At 39.7% G+C, this 12,194-nt stretch overlaps 1 long non-coding RNA gene across 3 annotated transcripts in view; it reads left to right on the forward strand.

The window, feature by feature from the left end:
* Positions 1-4,478, forward strand: part of LOC118357320 — a 62,459-nt gene extending 57,981 nt beyond the window's left edge. For all 3 annotated transcript variants that reach the window (XR_004820275.1, XR_004820273.1, XR_004820274.1), the window contains one exon: positions 4,142-4,478. This is a non-coding gene — a long non-coding RNA (uncharacterized LOC118357320). The remainder of the gene's footprint in view (positions 1-4,141) is intronic.
* The last annotated feature ends 7,716 nt before the right edge of the window (positions 4,479-12,194 follow it).

Here is a 12,194-nt window from a genome sequence, read left to right on the forward strand (position 1 = left end):
TTCTACTTTCACCTACCAGTTTTTCATCTCGTTTTATTTTTGCCATCTTTGTATCAGTAAAGGCTGAATTATAATAAAAATATGAATTATATATAACTGTATACACAGTTCTAACAAAGTTTATGTAAAAATTGTGTACAGTTTGTTCTACAGTGTGAATTTGGTCCATTATAAAAAATCCTCTAGTATTTTTATAATGTCCTGATTGAAAGGAACCCCTCAAAGTATTATGGAGAGAACCCTGAACAAGCTGGTATCATCTGATATTTTTAATTGAGTTCTCGTGAACCCCTTTCAAAACGTGTGCCTAGTGAACTGTAACTGCTTTGGGGTCACCCAGGACATTCATTTGGTGCTTTAATTGTGGAAAGGCTAGAGGCAATCCTCCCCTTCGCCCCCAGCCATGACCTCCACCCCGTCCCACCACACACAGGAAGGCCAACAGCATTTATTAAGCATTTATGTGTCAGGTACTTTCTTCACAGTAAACCTGTAAAGGCAGATATTTTATGCCCATTTAATAGATCAGGAAGCTGAGGCCCAGAGGGGCTTAGTGATTTATTCAGGGATGAATGAACTAAGCCAGTTTTTAAATCCTGGGCTCTTGAATTGTATAGGACAGTTTTGTTGTTTTCTTTTTCTCATACCTATACCAGCTCAGCCACATCAGAAGGAAAGTTGGAAGGGTTTGTCTACTCTGAAGACTTCCCCTTTTTCTGAGTTTTTTTTTTTTTTTTTTAACCCAGTCACAGCTTTCAAGATATGGCAGAGGAAATGGAAGAGAAAGACCAGGTGGGGGAAAATGGGGACAATGTCTACCCATTGGAATACTAGGCTTTCCTAGGAGAAATGACGGTTCTAGAATAGCTCAAAACTTGGGGTAACTTCCCTCTAAGTACCTCATCCATGCATTCCTAGAACTAATGCCTAGTATCACTTCCTTGGCTTCCAGAGTATTCTGATCTTTTTTTTTTTTTTTTTAGGGGGGATGGCAGAGGGAGAGGGTGTGGGCAGAGCCTTATGCAGGGCTCTATCTCACGATCCTGAGATCATGACCCTGAGATCATGACCTGAGCTGAAATCAAGAGTCAGACACTTAACCAACAGAGCCACCCAGGCGCCCCAAGAGTATTCTGATCTTCTTAAAGCCATTTCATTCTTACCATGTTTGGACAAGGAGTAGAGCTTGCAAGTGTTCAAAGACACAAAAATGAGAATAAAACAAGGGGAGGAGGTCTTGATGTGAGCAGACAAACCTTTCCCAAATCTTGGCTCCCTAAGGGTAAGCTTCCTTTTGTTAAGCAGCAAGAGTTGAAAGAAACTTCCTGTAAAAGGAACACTCACTATAATCTCCTATAGCCTACAATAAAGTGGAAACAAGGCAATGTGGGTATTTTTCTCTACCAGTTTGGGCCCTCTACTAACTCTCAGATTCAATTGAGTACAGATATATTTGTTGCATTTATTCCCTTCTGATACATGCACTTTAAAATTAAACTACTCTGAGTTCATTAAGGGGGAAAAATCCAGGGTGCCTTTTTGACATTTTAAGTCATTAATTATTGTGTAGTTCTTATCAATTGTTTTAGCAGAAGGCTTTTGTTTGCTTCCCACATATATGATTTTTTTAAAAATCTTTAAGTGGGACAAAAGAGCAGAAGACTAATTTTTATTTCCTATTGGCTCAAGCAGGAAACCCAAGGCAGACTTTGATTCCTCCGTGTTTGACTGATAACTTTGAGAGTCTCTGGCCAGGTATTCTGAGTGCCATTAACCAAGTAACAGCTGGAAAATGTGCAGCAAAAGGAACCACACAACAAGGAGCCAAATCACATTTTTCATTTATTACCAAAGAATTTTAGGATAAATTGATGCCTTAACACATTGCAATCCGATGTTTGACACAGGGTATAATACATGTTACTGTGTGTATAGTCACACAATTGCATTCTGCATGTGATTGTTCACACAATCTATTACAAATTTGGAATAGATATAATTAAAATGAATCTCTTTTGAAGTTTTAGCAGAAAAAATATATTTAACACAGGCTAATACCAATTAAATATAAAATTAGACTATGTGTAGTCCTTTTGAGTATATGATACTAAGGGTTCTGCACCCAGTTCCAGTGTGTGGGTTTCCCCCATGCCAAGCAATGTTCCAATACCGGTTGGATGTCCTACAATTCAACTCCATGGGTTTCTAGTGCTATCTATTCAGAGATAGTCCCACAAGACTGTCCTCCATTCGGAGAGCTGTTGGCAAGTCCATGTGGCTACTTTTGCTTTTGACTGACTGGCTATAACTCAGAGGCTCCCATGACCCCCATCCTGGGTTTTGATTAACTTGCTAGAGTGGCTCACAGACCTCAGAAACATTTTACTTACTAGGTTACCACTTTATCATGAAAAGCTGTAACTCAGGAATAGCCAGATGGGAAAGACATATAGGGCAAGGTATGGAAAAAAGGGCTCAGAGTTTCCATGCCCTTTCAGAGGAAGTCACTCACCCCAAATTACCATGCGTTTACCAGCCTAGAAGCTCTCTGAACCCAGTCATTTTGGGGTTTTATGGAGGCCTCATTACATTGGCATGAGTCAGTCATTGGCCATTGGTGATTGAACTCAATCTCCAGACCCTCTCCCCTCACTGGAGGTTAGGGGGTTGGGACTGAAAGTTCCAGTCCTCTAATCACATGGTTGGTTCCACTGGCAGCCAGCCCCTATCCATAGTGCAGTCCAAAAGTCACCTCATTAACGTAACAAAAGACACCTTTGTCACTCTCATCACTTAATGAAATTCCACGGGTTTTAGGAGCTCTGTGCCAGAAATAAGAATAAAGACCAAATACGTATGTCTTACTAAAAAGTCCACTCTCTGACCATTTCATACTGAAATAACTAAATTCTGCAGTAATTATTTGTTCAGACATTCTGAAGAACAAGAGAAAGATAACCTAAGATATTTTAAAGGGCCACATCAGAAAAAAACAAACAAGAGTAACTATAAAGTAGAAAGAGACAGTTAAATTGGTGGTGTTCCAACCTTCAATTGCCTTCTTTTGCCTTCAGATTGGTTAAGGGACCCTATAAAGGCATCTCTGTTGTCTTTACTCAAGGAATGATCAGTTTTCATTTGAGTAATATTGAGGTGTTGTGATCTGTTGCCCTCTACTATAATATGTTCTCAACAGCTCCTAAGACACTGTTCAGCATTTAAACAGACCCAGGCTAATTGAAAACAGTGATCTTTATACTCTTTAAATTAAGGAAACTAATTAATAGCTAATTTGGGGTAGGAAAGAATAACAAGACATGTTTACATTTTCTTCTTGATGATAGGGACAACAGGTACCAAAGTTTATTCAATCTCCTAATTTCTGAATTTGGGGCTCAGTCACATGCAGAAGGAAAATATTAGAGCTTTTGAATAAATTCCTTATTTAATCTTGCCTTAGAACTTGCTTAATTGGAATGGATTCTAAATTAATAAGCCACAGAAAAGAACACACTTCTCATTTTTTTATTTAGATGTGATTCATATATAAAATTCAACCTTTTAAAATGCACAGTTCAGTGGTTTCAAGTATATTTACAAAGTTTACAACCACTATCTAATTTTATAATATTTCCATGCCCCAAAAGAAACCCCATACCTGTTAGCGGTTACTTCCCATCTCCCCACCCCTACCCCAGTCCCTGGCAACCACTAATTTACAGTCTGTCTTTATGGATTTGTCTATTCTGGACACTCTTACCTTTTCCGATAAACTAAGTCATGTTGATTATTCGTGTCTCACTTCTGTCAAGGGTCCTTTGCGCTCTCCTAGCATGTTCTATTTCTACATCAAAAGCGTTCCATGTGCAAATATCTATATGAAGAACTTATGATTTTATTCTTCTGTCTTTTCGTCAAATACAGGTTATTAGTTCCAGGAGATCAGGGAAAATATCTTAAGATTTAGCATTTATTGGGGACTTCCTGTATTCGCAGGACTTAACAGAGGTCACATGTGTATTGGGCACCTATTGCACGTTAGGAACCGTGCTGTGCGCTTGGGATACAATCTGTACCTCAGAGTTAGTTAATCCTCACCACAACCTTGGATGCTTTTTATTGTTCATACCATCTTCTACAGAATGAATTTGAAGTCCGGGTTTTCCCAACAAGTAAGTGAAGAAGAAGGATGTGAACCCAAGTTTGGACAGCCTTTCCAACTCACGCTCATTATGGTCCCCTTTGTAATCTTCACATGGAGACTTGCCACATGGACCTAACTGAGTACTTAACACTGTGTGCTGATCCATGTTTAGTGTTGGTATTGATGCTCTTTATATACCCCTATGGTAGATAATTTAAGAAGTAATAAACATGTTTTAAAAAGTAGAAGAAAAATGTTTAACCTCACAAGTTGTTAGAGAAATGCAAAGATAAAGAAGAAGGAGGCACTGTTTTACATGTGCTAATAAACATTTTTAAAGAAACACTCAAGTGTTTGCAAAGTTTTGGTAAAGTTTGAAGTTGGTATATCCTTACATTTGATGGAAGTGTGAATTCTTAAAGTCCTTTGGAATGCAATAGCTGTCGAAAAGGAAAAAAAGTTCAGTCCCCTGACTTGTTAAAGGAATTTAATATAGAGAAATAAGCCAAAGGATACAAAGAGTTTTGTGTATGAAGATGGTCACTGCAGCATTACTTCCAGTGCTTATGTATTATTTAAACGTCCAAGAATAATTTAATGAGTGGTATAGTGTGACAAGTACATTTTTTAAAGGTTTATTTATTTTAGAGAGAGCAAGAGGGAGAGAGAGAGAATGGGGGGAGGGGAAGAAGGAGAGGAGAGAGAGAAACTCGAGCAGACTCCCCGCTGAGCTCAGAACCTCTCAGAAGCCTGAGATCATGACCTGAGCCGAAATCAAGGGTCTGCTGCTTAACCTACTGTGCCACCCAGGCATCCCAGACAGAGATTTTTAATGGAACTATATTATGCAGCCACCAGAAGTGAAAATTATGAAGACCTGAAAAATGTTTTAAAAATGAAAAAAAAAGGAATGTGCTTATATTTAAGCGTTGAATACAACTATGCAACAAGTGCATGTACAAACAAGTTTTAAAAACTGAGAACAATATCTGGCACATAGTAAGTATTGGTTGAATGAATGGGTGACTGAACAGAAATAGAGAAATATTCTGCCTGGTATATAATGTCATCTTCACAAGTTACAAGATTTAAATAGTATATTATGGTGGAAGAACGATTTTTAATAAGACTAAAGGTTATGTATTGGCTCAGGAAATGTTAATTGTTATAAAATATCATTGCAGGTCTAGAAAAAATCTAATATTGTTAATGATACATGCAAGCAAATGATTTATAACAAATAAAACTTTAGGACATTTAGAGAATGGTAATGATTATATCAATAATCATAACAGCTTTATTAAGTTTGTATAATAGTGTCTTTGTATTTTTTAAATAATTTACTTACTTCCAAAAATAATACAGATTGGCCATTCATAATGATAACTAAAAATTTAAAGCCAGCTATTTTTGGAGAAAGGAACCATACAGGAGAAAGGAACAGAGACTGGTGCAGGCTCTGAAATTGAACTGGTTACTACACTTGACAATGGCAGTCAGAGGGGAGAGAGACCTATGGTGGGTTTTATAACAATCCCTACCATTTATTAGATGATGACTCTGCCTGGTCTATGCTAGAAACATTTTATATGTTCTCTCTTATCCTTACAGTAGAGTCTATACGGAGGCTGCCTCCAGAGACAAACTGCTGGGGTTCATACCAATGGCACCACTTACTGTATGACCTTGAATAAGTTCCTTAACTTCATCTGTAAAATGGGAATAATAGTATCTATTGCACAGGTTGTTGTAAAGCCCAATGCTTGGCAGACAATAAAGTGGTCAACTTTAGCTATTCTCGTCATAATTCAGAAAGATATTTTTTATTCCTTTCTTACAGAAGAGTTAACTGAGGTTTGTGAATATTAACAAGGGAAAATTCAGGGCGCCTGGGTGGCTCAGTTGGTTGGGCGACTGTCTTCAGCTCAGGTCATGATCCTGGAGTCCCGGGATCAAGTCCAGCATCGGGCTCCCTGCTCAGCAGGGAGTCTGCTTCTCCCTCTGATCCTCCTCCCTCTTATGCTCTCTATCATTCTCTCTCTCTCTCAATAAATAAAAAAAAAATTAAAAAGGAAAATTCAAACCCAAACCCATCTGCCTTCAGAGCCCGAATTTTCCACCATACCCTATCAAGTGTACTGCTGACAGAAGGGAATGTTCATTTCGATGAGACGTCAAAGGAAAGCAAATCCTCTGTTCACAATTCTACACATCTGACGATTGGAAAATTTTCCACAGACCACCTTCCAGCTTCACAAATTTGCAACTCTGTTCCTTCTCCATTGCCCATATGCCTCTGGTGCCTGCTTCCATAGGACACATTCATATCACAACATCTGCTCTTGCAACTTTCGTTCGTGATACTGGGCGAGTAATGGCACAGTAATGGCAGGCATCGACCAGGAAGGCCCTCTTTATACCATGATGGCTAGCAAAGCATATAAATATATCCCATTAAAATGAAACTAAGTATTTCCCCAGATTAACTTCCTCTTAACTGGGTCTCTAAGGCTCACTGAAACAAGGAGAAGCATGACAGAAAGGAGGTCAGAGTGGAAGGAGACCAGAGTGTTAACTGATCAAGGTTGGAATTTCTTTTTCAAAATTGCCCAAAGCATATGACCCTGTGAACACATTGTCAGGGCTGCTCCCAGAGCCTGAGAAGGGGCCTGGGCAAGTGAGGAGTCCTGGAGCTTAAGCTTCATTAGCGTCCTGATACATGAGTCTTTGACTCTCACTTCCCCAATGAAAAGGTTAACAATGAGTTTTCACTTTCCATTTCATTGTGCGGTCAGTGCTTAAATGGAATGGTTCTAGTACAGTGTAAAAGGGCTTATATATATTTACATGTGAATTATACATAAGACATATATAGAAATAAAACTTGTGTCTAATAAAAAATTTTTTCAAAATACTTGTATTTTGAATGGTATAATCTAAAAACATTTTGTTGTATATAAAGAAAGACATGCACGTAGAATGCACATTCCACAAAAACGTGCCCTATTTCCAGGCTGCTAGAAAGGTGATAGCACATTAACTAGCTCTGGCAGGGAGGGGAAGCTTATTGGTCATCACAGCCTCGGGTTCCTCTTTTATCCTCTATCTTGGATGTCCACTCCCGAGCCTCTCCTCACTCTCACCAATGGGCCACAAGTCTCCACATCTCTTCAGTTCTCCCGTTGCCATTGCTGGGATGCTCATGATCCAGGGATGCCTCAGTCACTAGACACAGCCAGGAAGAGACTCTGCGTCTTTTTGCTACTGCACTTTTACCTACCCAGTCTATCTCAATCCAGAGCTTTGCTTTAGCTTCTTTGCTTCTGACTTTTTTTCAGAGTAGAAATTAACTCAAGTTGTTAGAGGGGGAAGAACTGTAAATTGTAGCACAAAAATAGTCTTGTCAAATCAAAGGAAAGGAAGCTGTTCTAATTTTGGGCACTGCAAATACATTAAACCACTTATTGAAGTTTTCTTGGTGCCTTAATATTACATGACCTCATGGCCTTCATTCCAGGCACCCGAGATTAATCAGCTCTCTAAGGAAGGTAGACAGTGTCAAAAAACTAAACGGGAAATAGGGCACCCCAAATCTGGGGACAGTCACTGTGAGACTAGAACATAACAGCACATCTGAATTTTGTAAGGTCACAGAATAGACATTTCTATTCAGGAATCCTTTAGTAACAAAAGAAGGCTGTGCATGGACAGTGGATGAGGAGGATAAAGTGGAGAAGACTCTTCGCCTACATTAATTGGCAAGATATATGGACTCTGGGACTAAGGTATGTCTACAGTAGCTTTTTGAGGAGAATAGCTACCTCTCTAAAGTTATGGCTTTGGGAAGAAATCAGTAGGAAGTTATGGTGACCAAGTGGCAGTTAATTATGACATTTCTTACATCTAAAGTTGTTTTAAAGCCTGAACATTATTTGTACTTATTTTATTTTTTAAAAGATTTTATTTGACAGAGAGAGAGACAGCAAGAGCAGGAACACAAGCAGGAGGAATGGGAGAGGGAGAAGCAGGCTTCCTGCTGAGCAGGGAGCCCGATGCTTGATCCCAGGACCCTGGGATCATGACCTGAGCTGAGGGCAGACCCAGGTGCCCCTGTACTTATTTTAAAATGCAAAGCAACTTCAGCTTTTACTGGAATGTTACAACGGGGACCTTAATCAACTGCAGGTATTTCACTTTTTAAATACTGTCTGATAACATACTATTAAAACAAAAACTCTCTGGCTCCAGCTCAGCTGGGTTAGCAGGGGAGAGACTTTCAGTAACTTCTGGTTTCTGGCTGGATAATCACATACACCTTTAGATCCCCACCTCCCTCTCTTCACCCCAGAGGAAAGATTTACCTAGATTTTCCTATTGGGTTTGATATGTGGGTATGTAGCATCACAGGCCTAGGGGCCTGTGGTTTGCTTGGTTCCTAGGAGAGCACAACAGCCATTCCACTTGGGCTTCAACATCAAGCTTTGGGAGGATGAGCATGTCTCCTCCATTGAAGGCAAGTACTTAGCTCCTCTGGACTTCATTCCACAGTGTGTATATCACTCTCCTATTCATCTTGCCCAGCTTCTTCTGCCCACCATATAAAACTAAGCACATTTCCAACTGGGTGTCAAACACACATTTGTCTGCAGCTATTTCAGCATCATTGATGGCTGAATTAAAAGTGACACTAGCACTCTCTACCAGCTGTATCCAGAGAGGAGTAGGGTGGCACTCACTGGGCCCTGCAGTGGGATTTGTCCTTCATGTCAGATCCATTCCTGTTAATCCCAAGTCCAGAAGGAATGTCTAACCTGGTGGTAGCTGGTCTAGAGCACACTGTGTATTGGGGTGGTTTCTTTATGAGTGTCTTCCACCTTATAGATAGTTCTTTTTGTCAGTTACAATTCTCCCGGCAGAGGATTAAACTTAAGCCCCAGATCATGACCTGATCCAGCAGAATTTGCTTTTTCTGAATTGGTGCATTTTTCTATTGAGGCAGCAGAAGGAAGTCAGCCAGGATAAAAAAGGTGAAGAAATTAGCCTTTCCCTGTGTGAAGGGGACTTGGTCATGGGCCTTGGTATCAGAACCACAAACTGGACTATGAATTGTTATCTTTGAACTCGGGACATCATTTGGTGGTTTCAAAGAAGATCAGATCTATGAGTTTAGGGAAAGGTAAAATGGTCAATTGGAAAGACAATGACTCATGGGGAAATGGAGATGATGATGGAAATTTTGAAACAAAAGGTGAAGTGGACTTATGGTACTCTTTATTTTTCACCCTGAAACTTTACACAAAATTCTAGTTCCTCCTGTTCAAGGCATATTCTTCTTTTGTAAGCTAAATTGCCAAGCTGTTCTCCAGAGTCTTCTAAACACTAGCATCGGGATCTAGTAAGGGAAGGCCACTGCAGCTGTTATGCATGAAGAGAGAAGCCAGCTCCCACTGTATGTCAACCCAGCAAAGAGCAATGGTGTCCAGAAGATGAAGTGTGTGTTAGCGGAGGCATCATTTTCAATGAAAGAGAAGAGACCAAATGATGATTCAAGGAACAGGACTTTTGTCCATGTTATTATCCTCTCAGAAGGAAGAGAACAAAGTTGTATCCCATGCTGTCATTTACTAATACCCCTCTTTCTTTTTGAAATCACACTGTCTGATCTGCATTCTCTTACTTCAGGATAGAGATGGCAGATGTGGATTGAGTCTACCTGTCCACAGTGCCTGGAGGTATTCTTCGTCTCTACCTCCATACCTACCACCTGTCCTCGACATAGCAAAGTTGAGAGGGAGAGACCTAGCCCAATTTATAAATTTGCAATCTTGTGTCCTTTTCAATGTGGGAGGAGGGAGGACAAATTATATAGCAATCACTTCGTTTTTAATGTAAATCACATTTTAAAGTTCTGTGAAAATGTCACTTATCAAAATGAGTTTTTCTCATCACAGTCTAATGTTTTATCCTGGCTCTCACCACTCCCAGGATTTTACTACTCTATGAAAACCCTGGATTTGGGAAAAGAAAATGGAAGATTCTTGTAGCAGAGCTAAGGCAGGGGTTGGTGCATTGACAAAGCAGAAACCATGTTTGCAAGTATGGAGAGGAACCCAATATGTCAAACACTGGGGCATGGCACGCAGTTCTTGTCTGCGACTGAATTGATAGCATGCCCAGTGGAAAGCATACAGGCTTTTAAATCAGACTAAATCTTGGTTTCATTACTTAAATAAAAGCTGGATAGCTTTGGGCAAGTTGATTTATCCACCTGTTCTCAAACTTTAGCATGCATTAGAATCTCCTAGAGAGGGCTATATGTACACGGATTACAGGGCCCTGCCCCAAAGTTTCTGATTTAGTAAGTGGTGGGTGGGGCTCAAGAATTTGCATTTTTAACAAGTTCCTAAGGACCAGATTTTGAAAACTATCAGAGTAACACAAGTTTCGTCTCAATCTTTTCATTTACAAAATGGTGCTGAGGTTTAAAATAACATCTAACTTGAGCACTTACCATATGCCAGCCAAATACTATACTAAGAAAGTTACAGGTTTCTATCATTTCATTCTCCTAGAAACCTCACAAGAGTTGGTTTACTACCACAGAGGTCATAACTGAGACATGGAGAGTTTGCTTAGCGTCCAACACCTAAGAAACAGTTGAGGCAGGATTTGAAGCCAGGCAGTATTGGGACCAGAGCCTATGCTCTTAACCATGCCTCCATGCCAATTTCTGAAATTAAATGAGATCATATTTAAAGTATCTGTTACGGTGTCTGGCTTGCTTCACACATGTAGCGACTGGTGGTAATTTTGAGTTGTTCTTTCTTGAACTAACCCCGGGGGGTAAAAAATAATACTAAGGAACAGAGTACGGGAAGGTGAAGTGCCTGTGTTCTCAGCGGCTCCTTCTATCATATGGTGCCAGGGTGGTGGTTTGGCTCTCTGAGCCTCTTTGCTTCCTTTGCTTTAATAGAAGCAGGTATGTCAGAGAGAGACCCGGGAGACTCCATTTTCAGAGGTTTCATGCAACCATTTTGTCTGGTGTGATCTGCCACGGCTAAAGCCCTAGATTTTATTCTCTCAGGTTGAGACAAACCCACAACCCCAAAGCAGTTTTTGCACATCATCCGGTTTGGCTCAGGGCTTGGCCAGAAGGGAGTGTGTTATCTAGAGCCAAGCTTTAGCATTCTCACTGCAACTTGAAACGCTCAAGTTTCTGGCTAATGTAATGACAACACTTAACAAATATCACAAGATAGGGCATATAACTGCTCTGAGGAGAAAAACGGACAAAGGGCAGGAGAAGATCCCGGTTATTTGTTGCATCATTTTACCTTTAATTAAAGTCAGTGGAATGGTTTTGGGGGGAGTGGAAGTCATTTCCAGGACAGCTGCAAGTTGTCACTAACTTTTCTGAAGAAGTCAGAACCTTTATGTTTAGAAGCTTGTAGACCTCAACAAACACCAAACTAAACTTTGAATTAAAAAAAAAAATTCCCCTGATTCAATGTTTTAATATGTGTCATCAGTAGCAGGAACAGTGATGATATTATGGGAGATACAGTGATGGATATCTGCTATCTTTGGCTCTATTTGGGAAAGAATGCCTTTAAACTCAAACAAGGCCTAACACTTTGCCTCTCTGATGTTTCTTCATTTGCCTCCTAAAAAAGGTTATTCATACAGTGCAAACAAATTCAGTGAAACTTATATGGCAAAAATCTGACACATATAAAAAAAAGGAAATAAACCCAAATCCAACTATTTGTGGTTGTAATTGGAACTATTCCAGTTACTCAAGATTGAACTCCTATTCCCTTGAGAAGGCAATACGGATTACCAAAGACAAGAACATGATGAATGGGGACATGGCTTTTATTTCTGTGACCGTGACTATTAAGAAAACAAACATAAATATACACACATTCATACATACGTGCACTTCTGTATATCTACATCATAGTTATTATATAATGAAAACTAAGAGGGGAAATTCAGAATGGAGAATGTAATTGACAAAATTGGACCCTTTTCATCAAGAAGAACAAAT

This window comes from Zalophus californianus, chromosome 1 (genome assembly GCF_009762305.2).
Source record: "Zalophus californianus isolate mZalCal1 chromosome 1, mZalCal1.pri.v2, whole genome shotgun sequence".
Taxonomy (NCBI): domain Eukaryota; kingdom Metazoa; phylum Chordata; class Mammalia; order Carnivora; family Otariidae; genus Zalophus; species Zalophus californianus.